The 7,954-nt window shown below is 39.7% G+C and overlaps 1 long non-coding RNA gene across 1 annotated transcript; it reads right to left on the bottom strand.

Moving 5' to 3' along the window:
• Nucleotides 1–579: 579 nt before the first annotated feature.
• On the bottom strand, nt 580–7,348 carry LOC111570903 (uncharacterized). Its single transcript, XR_002746318.2, has 4 exons — nt 7,250–7,348; nt 5,767–5,824; nt 3,605–3,682; nt 580–1,347 (listed from the first exon to the last, which is right to left on the bottom strand). It is a non-coding gene; the product is annotated as an uncharacterized LOC111570903 (long non-coding RNA).
• Nucleotides 7,349–7,954: the final 606 nt, after the last annotated feature.

The following is a 7,954-nucleotide window of genomic DNA, read 5'->3' on the forward strand; positions in this document are numbered from 1 at the left end:
GCTGTGTCAGCCGGCTCCGAGTGCAGCATTAGATGAAGCTGAGCAGTGATCCGTGCTGAGAGGAGGCATGGATGACATAATTACAGTAATACGTTACATGAAATCAGCCGAGTGGAAATTCCTGGGTGTGTTTTTACCTTCCTCGCGGCCTTGGCAGGTCAAACTCATTCAGTTTGAATCAGCCTGATGATGATATGCATGGACAAACTGCAGTCTGCATTTGGTGGTAGGGGGAATAAGTTCACATTAGCATGTCTACAGTGCATATTAGTGTAAAGCTGCACTTGTCATCCTGCTATTATTGAGGGCAAAACTCAAGAAGATCTTTAATTGCATCTTCAAGGCAGCAATCACTTCACTTCATCCTGTTTCTTTGCTGCTTTCCATTGTCGCTGTCGTTGATGTGACTTTTTGTGGGTTTCACTTTGCTGCCATGTCTCTGGGATTTTTTAAAAATCTTGTGGACATCAGATACTTTACTGTGTAGATGGATGGAGTTGGAGCAACGGTTTGAGAGAAGGAGGCACAAATAGTCAGCAGCTTAATGTGTACTCAAGTAGGTAAAACAGAGTAAGAAAACACTATAAACCAGTTTTATTGCTGCCAAAAACCAAATGCAGCATTCTGTTTTTGTACATGTAGCACAATCTGAACACTATCAGTATTTTCAATTTAAGTATTTTCTACTTATTTGTGCAATATCACTATTTTTCTTCTCATAGAATGATACTGTGCAATATTATTTTCCACCTTTAGAAGATTCTGTGCAATATCTAGAATTTCTACGTGTGGATGGATACTGCACAATATCAACAGCACCACATATGTATATTCCTTGTTTGCTATTTTATCTTTTTTACTGATGTTCCCCACATTTCCGCACTATTTCCTTTGCTACTATAACACTGCAAATTTCTTCACTGTGGGATCAATAAAGGATTACCTTATCTCATATCTTAAACCAGTTTACAAGGTGAAAGAAAAACATAAGACACTTTCTTTTACAGGACAGAATATGTGAAAGGATTTGACATGTTTAGCAAAAAGAAACACATAAAGACCCAGCAAGCTATCACGCATTCCTCCTAAATAATGTTCAAAAGTGTTTGAGTCTGAACACAATAAGTCTACAAAGCCAAAAACTACACATTTGATCAGCACCGAGAAAACAGATGTGACTTTTTGACATCTAATCTTATGCTAAAAATATTGTACCATCATAAAGAACGTCTGTGTAGATCCTCAGTCATTAGGGTCATGGAGATAATTAGAGCTTCAGGAAAAAGCAGCTAGATTTCTCTTTCAAGTTCTTCAAGTGGGGATGAGAGGTGAAACATCTTCAAAGACCTGAAAGAAGTCCACATGCTTTTTATTATAGCGCTCCTATGATCATCACGATGATTAAATATATGAGCAGAAAAAAAATTATCAGTAAGAATCCACAAATACTATAAAACAGAGGTAAACGTTCTCTACAGTTTGGCGAAATGGTTTTAACTGGTGGGACATGATTAAAAAGTTAATCTAATTAATTAGAGGCTCTGTAATTAATCACAGTTAATCACATTTCTGTCAAATAGCAATTTTAAACACAATAAGTTTTTCAGTAGCATATACGTGAACTTAAACAACACAGACTACTGCAAATGCAACGTGCAATTATAGGTATTATATTCAATATTTGAAGACTTTTTGTAAACTCAGGCACTTTCAATGCTTTGAAAAGTGGTCTATTATGGGATGGCTACACCGTTTCTCGGTAACAGGACCGTCGTAGCTAACATTAGATCTGGTGCTCGCAGGAACATGTTTTACATTGAGGTGACACCGTCGGTTTGAAGTGATAAGAAAACTCTTTGTTGCACAATTTGCACACAACCACGCTTTTCTCCAAGCTGCCATCGGGAAGTTTTTTTAACAGAAAACTGTCTGTCCAACAAGCTCAGCGCGGTTTCGTCTTCCGTCCCTGTTCACCAAACTTTCTTGGCATCACTCAGCGTGTCCTGTGTATCTTCATTGCGGCTGCAAACAAACTTTAGCTGCATTACCGCCACCTACAGGGCTGGAGTGTGCATCAGTGTCACCGGTGTGCCAGAAATTAGGGAACTAGGTGCGATTAAATGTGCTATTTTTTTCAACGTGTTATTTTTTTCTTTAATCAATTCATTGAAGTTAACATGTTAAAGTCTCAGCCCTAGTTCTAACTCATCATCAGGATGAGTTTCTTCAGACACCTGTAACAATCTTCTACCACAATTCACAATTGTTCGTTGCAACAACGAGTTCCTCCACAGTAAATCCAGTGACTGAGAATGGATTTCCAAAAAAGGGGTTTGAGCTTATGTTTGGCTCTCCAGCGGCGTCCAGCAAAACGCAACCTTTGTTGTATAATAACAGTTGAGATTGAGAAAAGCTTTCCGTAGTCGTTTTGTTGTTCGGGACTACTTCCATGAAATGTTGAGGATGGCACAAAGCATTCTACCATCCAGCTTAGACTGTTTTTTAAGCATCCATGCAGCCAGTGAAATGGTTTTAACTAAAACCTACTTTTTTTCTGTTATGAAAACCAGGTTAGCTGTGCAGCATCAGTTACCTTGGTAATCTAGCAGGTTAGAAGAGACACCAGACATTGGAAGCTAAACTAAAGAATTATACAGGGTGTCCTAAAGTCTGGACACATAGGAAATGTCATTACCTATATTTTTTTTGCCTCCGCAGATTAAATATGACTTTGTCAAAAGAAGAAAGAGTTGAACTGTTATTTCTCAGTGGACGTGAAGGATGAACATATCGAAAGATAGAGTTAGGGTTAGGTGAGTGATTTTTGGGGCTAGCATGAATTTTAGCCATGACCAATTCTTTAGTTTCAGCTGATACATTTGGTCATCCAAAACGGGTTTTTCCATGACACTGCCCATTTCTTTAAACTTTTTAACTACCTTCGGCACCGCAGAAAAGCCAAGTGGAATCCTCCTTGGATTATGTGCATTAAATTCACCTGCTATCTTTCGATATGTCCATCCTTCATGTCCACTGAGAAGTACCAGTTCACCTCTTTCTTCTTTCAACAAAGCCATATTTTATCTGTGGTGGCAACAGAAATGATAGTTAATGAGATTTCCTATGTGTTCAGACTTTAGGGACACTAATGCGGTACTGATTTGATATTTAACTTTAGATTGACACTAAATACATTTTCACTGGCAGGCAGGTTGTTTGAACTCTAAAAACCTAATATTCTAACCATACATAATCAGAGAAAGATGATTTTAGTTATTCTCTCAGTATATCTACATGTTTGTGGTATGAGAGGGATGTTTGTGTTGGTGTGGACTCACTGCTTAATGATGAGAAACCACAGCTCTTTAATTTTTACTGTCATTCAATTTACTTACAATTTTCTTTGTTTCCTGACTGTTTTCAATATAAACTTCCACCACCATCTGGATGGCTGTGTGTGAAAAGAACTCCATATCTTAACACATATTCAAGTTTTAACATTATTTGACCTTGGAAATAGTAATTCAGATGGGTTAAATCTGAATATTTGAGTGTTTTTCTCTGAAATCAATGGAAATAATAAAATCAAACAGAACGAGTTTACCTTTTGTGAATCTCTCTTTCGTGGAGTTCATCTTTTCTATGTAACGGTGGCACTGAGAGGTGGAATCAGGCATTATGACTGTTGAAAACAAGCAGAGTCACATTTTGAAATAAGTTTTAAAATGGGATTTTTACATCATGTTTTGGAAAATCTCAGTGTGGATAAGACAAGACAAGATAAGATAGAACATATTGCATGTATGTGCTTATACCATATTGCACCTTACATAAAACAGATTAAAAAAAAATGCCCGTAGAACAAAAAACAGGCATCCAAAGATCAACCCTGAAGTTCAAATGTGCGGCTCGGACTCAACAGAGTTCTAACTGAGCTGTTGTTTGTTAGCAGGGTGATAGGAATGGGAAGAGTAAACCAGAAAACTTGCTGCAGTTGAGCTCATATTCGTCGGAAATAAAGCTAGTATTAGAGCCTTTTAAATTTACACACTTGCAGCTCTGGTATCTCATTAAAATAGTGGAATTAAATATCTGATCACTATACGCAGTGTGTTCTCAGCTGGTCAAACTGACCAGAGCAAAGCTATAGTTGCTTGAGTCGGTAAATAAGCAATATTCTTTGCTTTCTTCCACAGTTTTACATCTCCTGAACATGTACTAAAACTATCAGCATTGACTTTATTGTACTAAGTGGGTTTATTTCTAATACTTTTTTCTGTGTGCTTCATTTTTTTTCTTTTTCTATGAGAATACAAGAACTTTCACGTTAATTTACGTTAAAAGACTGATTACATAACCTACAGCATCCCAGCAAACAGCTCACAGCGTTTTCCTAACTCGACGTACGTAACCAGTGGAATTGTGGGAGTGGGTGCTGACTGGTTGGAGGCTCGCGGTGCACAGGTCAGTTTATTTTCCATTTGCTTCCAAGCGGTTGCTATGCAACAACACGATCAGGCGCCTGAAGAACCAAAGTAAACAGGCTTCATTCTGTCTTTGCAATGATAACTCTGAAATGACATGCTGAGCCAAAAGCAGCTGAAAGCCTCATTCAATACACCAGGAGGCTGAGATGCTGTGTCATCTCCTGTGTGTTTACTGGACGGTCTCTGGAAAACATCTCGGGACGGCAAGAGAATTAGTTCTCGGGTAAGAGCTCCAGGTCCACCGTTTCCACGTATCGATGTGGAATTTCAAGTAGCTCAGCATTAGAGGGATATTCACACAATGAAAGATGACATTCACATCAGCGCTCCACAAGTCTGAAAACTTATCTGCATATAATTACATTAAGACTCGTGGAGGAGGCGCCTTTCTATCATTCAACTAAATCAAGCTGGACGTTTTAATGGAATTTCCCTTTAACTCTCATCCATCTCTTAACTTTTCTTTTAATCCAAGTGACAAGTTGATACATAAGCCGCCACCTGCTTGCCTTCAGGAAACATTAAAAAACTCTCTGCAAAAATCGAAATCCACAAAACTGTACCTGCAGTATGTGTGTTGGTGTGACAAATGAAAGCCAGTGGTGCAGTGAGGGGGTTATGATAAATAGCCGCAGGTGTTAATGAATGCATTCCATTGATAGCTACAGGGTCACTAATTCCTTTGAAGCATCCGATGCGAGAGCGTCTCCATTCACAACCTATTTACTGCCTGTGCTGTTTGGATGCAGAGAGGCTGAATGAGTCATAGAGCGTGCTTTGAGGCCGGGGAAGGTTTATTTACATTTGTGATTCTTGTGAAAACCAGAAACGGAGTGTACTTCCCATGAATTATCAATTACGATGCCTGAAGATAGTTTTAACAAAGCCTTTCCTCACTGTCAGTGGTTCATGAGTAGAGCTGAAAGTACTGCAAATAAATTAAACACAGATCAATCAAAAATATTAAAACCGCCGACAGGTGAAGTGAATTACATTGATTATCTGGTTACAGTGGCACCTGCCAGTGGTTGAGAGAAATCAGGCAGCAGGTGAGCAGTCAGTTCTTGAAGTTAATGTCTTGGAAGTAGGAAAAATGGGCAGTGTGTGGATCTGAAAGACTTTGTGAGGGCTAGACAGCTGGGTCAGGGCATCTCCAACCCACCAGGTCTTGTTAGGTGTTCCTGGTATGCAGTGGCTGGTAGTAAAAGTCGTCCAAGGAAGGACAACCGGTGAGCCACAACAGGGTTGTCTTTTATGTACTACTGTTGCACAAACTTACCGTGTAGCTGCAGACTGGTCAGAATCCCACAATGACTTCTGTCCACCACTGAAAACACCTGCAAGAAAGACTTCAGCATCAGAACTGAACCATAAAGCAGTTGAAGAAGGTATCCTGGTCTATTTAGTCAGGTTATTTTGTACATCATGTGGACAGCTGGGTGTGTGCGTCACTTATCTGGGGAATTTCTAGTCCAAAACAAACACTGGATCTGCAACATTTGCCTCATTATCAAGGCATAACAGCTTCATGTAAGAGATGTGGAACTGTGCCTACGGCTGCCCATCCAAAAAAAAGCCACACAGTGAAATATTTCATTGGACCGCCTTTAGCTCCGAGAACGACACACATTAAACTTGGCATCATTTCGATAAGCTTCTGCAATGTCACAGCATTTATTTCTGTCCAGAGTTGCATTCATTTTCCACCAAGATCTTATATTGATGATGGGAGAATTGGACCACTGTGCAAAGTCTTCTCCAGCACATCCCAAAGATTCTCAATGGGGCTGAGTTCTGGACCCTGTAGATGCCAATCCATGTGAAAATGACGTCTCATGCTCCCTGATCTAATCATTCACAATGTGAGCCCCATGGATCCTGGCATTGTCATCTTGGAACATGTCCACGCTATCAGGGAAGAACAGCTCTATTGATGGAAAGACCTGGTCATTCAGTATCCTAAGGTAGTCAGCTGACCTCATTCTTTGGGAACATAACGTTGCTGAACCTGACCAACCCCAGATCATAACCCTAACCCCCACAGGCTGGTAGGAACTAGCCATGATGAGTGTGTTACGGGTCCCACGAATAGGACCACAGCAACAAAAATGAATACCTGTAAAATACAGGAGATAATGCGCAGCAATGAAGACACTCAGCACACTCTCTGTCCTCCAGGTTACATCTCTGTTGTTTTGGTTTCAATTAACAGAAAACATTCATCAGTTTGTACAAACATCCTGGTCACTGTTGACATTCCAATACTTCAAAGTGCTGGATACAATCATCGCTAAATCAATACAGTATAACCACTGTTTTAAAAACAAGCTTCCTTTAGCTGTCTAAACTCATAGAGGGACAAAGGCACTTTCAAGTTATGTAAATACCATATCTGGAACATTTTATAGAGTTACTGTTATCAAAACTATTAAAAAATAAAACATATCCTCAATTGATAACAATTTTCTTTGCTTAAACATCTACTAAATACCAGATTAAAACTACAACAGGTGTAGGAGCCCAAATAAAACTTTAAAGAGTGTACAAAAGTAGGTGACAATCTTCTGCCAGACAATGCTGAGGTAGCAAAAACCCATGAAACCGCGGTTAGCAGTAAGCCGCGAACATAGCAGTCGCCCATTTTTAACGGCCTTATTTTTATATTTCATCACTTAAAACAACATCTCACTGATACACAGCGACTAAACATTTAAAGCTTGATAAGTCATGAGCACACATTAGTTGGTTTTAACCGTACTAACCTGTAAAACACAGGCGATCATGCGCAGCAATGAAGACACTCGGCACACTCTGTCCTCCAGGTTACACCTGGGGTGCCGCCGTGTCCCTCCCCCTAAGGTGACCCAGGTGCAACAGTGCCGATGTCAACAGTTCCCCCTCGGAACGCTACCGTTTTCTTGTCCCTTGTTTAGAATAAAATATCGTCCTGGCTGGAATACTGTAGAATTAAATCTTATCATACAAAATGTGGTCACCAAATGTTAGGTGTGCAAATTGAAGCCTTTTCTTTCTGATTAGCCTCACTGATCAGTGGTTTTCTTAGAGCTACAGCTGTTTAGTCCTAATTCCTTGAGTTCCCTTTGCACTGTGTGTGTGTGTGTGGATGCTCCTACTTTCATTATTAAACATAGCTGTGAGTTCTGCTGTTGATTTCCTACGATCATCTGAGAGTTTACATTTGTTCCTCGAATGTTTCACCACTATCCTTCAGGTTTTAGTAATGCACTGGACGGTACTTAACTCGATATTAGTTGTTACATACCTATTATTGATGAATATGTACCAGAAAATTGTAAAAGAGAAGGTTAATTTTTTTTTTTTTTATTTGAAGCCCAGATATCTTCAGATTCTGGAATGACCCTGAAACAGCTCTTCCCACTCCACAGGGCTTTCCTCTTCATGTCTTTTTTGCCACACATTGAACCAGCAGCAATGGCAGTGACTGC

Source organism: Amphiprion ocellaris, chromosome 13 (genome assembly GCF_022539595.1).
Source record: "Amphiprion ocellaris isolate individual 3 ecotype Okinawa chromosome 13, ASM2253959v1, whole genome shotgun sequence".
Lineage (NCBI taxonomy): Eukaryota > Metazoa > Chordata > Actinopteri > Pomacentridae > Amphiprion > Amphiprion ocellaris.